Source organism: Alligator sinensis, unplaced genomic scaffold (genome assembly GCF_000455745.1).
Source record: "Alligator sinensis unplaced genomic scaffold, ASM45574v1 scaffold1091_1, whole genome shotgun sequence".
Lineage (NCBI taxonomy): Eukaryota > Metazoa > Chordata > Crocodylia > Alligatoridae > Alligator > Alligator sinensis.
The window spans coordinates 337,446-338,877 of NW_005842896.1; positions in this window are offsets into that span (position 1 = coordinate 337,446).

Here is a 1,432-nt window from a genome sequence, read left to right on the forward strand (position 1 = left end):
GGGAAGTGTCCTGCTTTTTGTTGGAGAATAGTCACAGTCATAGGATTTCTTTCTTGTTTCACATATGTCTATTATCATTCTTGGTATAAATCTAGCAGGAATTCAGAGGATGTTGTTAGAATTCATATAGACTAAGAAAAAGCCAAGAGTGAGCATACAGGTATTTTTATAGACCTGTCAAACAGGGTGGATTAGCTGTTCCAAGTGCTATGTGATAATGTTGAGCCAGTCAGTTCAAAGCAATAATAGATCCAGACAAAAACACTGAACCTTTACAAACAAAAGAATTGTGACAGCGTAAATTTTCCTAGGCTGTTGTTGAGTAATAAAAATATATGCCCTTTAGGATTCATATACACTCTTTGGCAATGGTTTGTCTTTTAGATTTGGGATAAAAGTTACTTTTACCAGTGATGGTCATGACAATAATCCAAATTTTAACCCTCATCATGACCAAGAGCTTTAAAGACTCAGAACCACTTAACACAAATGGTTTTATTGGCAAAAGCAGCCCCTCATCCCAAAGAAATAATCAGTCTATCCTGCACAATTCATAGATTGCCTAATATTGGGTATATTGAATATCTAATATTGTTCATAATTAGCTTTGGGAAGTTAAGGGACCTGTTGTGATTCAATTAAAAAGAAACTGAATGGACTCCTATCACCACTGACAAGGAAGTGTGAACATAAAACTGAGAAGTAGGATCCCAAAGTCCAATTCTGTGCTAAGTGTCCAGGACAGTGTCATGGGAGGCACATCTGGAGGCCAAAACAACCTCCAAAGTATGTTAGAACAGTCCGCAGCTACAGTCAACAAACAGCTGTGGTTTACCTAAGGGTCAAGCTAACTACAAACATTTCAGTTGTCCAGACTTGCCTTTATAAAGATAGCTCAAGTTATTAGCTCAAATTAATAGCTCAAGTTGATTGAAAATCCATTAATTTGAGGAAGGAAAACTGAGTTGGCTTCACCAAAGAGCTGAGGATATTTTAAGTACTAGAGATCCCAAAATGAAACTAGTAGGTAATAAGTTGAAACAAACAAAATGGAGTTATTTTTCACACAGTGGATATGTCTACATGTGCCCCTATGATGCCGTTGTTTCATAGTTTCATAGTTGGTAGGGTCGAAGGGACCTGAGGAGATCATCTAGTCTGACCCCTTGCCGTGGCAGAAAAGAGTACTGGGGTCAAACGACCCCGGCCAGATGTTTGTCCAGCCTCCTTTTAAAGACCCCCAAGGTAGGAGCCAGCACCACTTCTATTGGAAGTTGGTTCCAGGTCCTAGCCGCCCTGACTGTGAAATAGCGCTTCTTAATGTCTAGCCTGAAACTACCCTCTGCTAGCTTGTGTCCGTTGTTTATTGTAACTTCTGGGATTGCTCGGGGGAACAGGGACTCTTCCAATGCCTTCTGGTCCCCCTTGACTA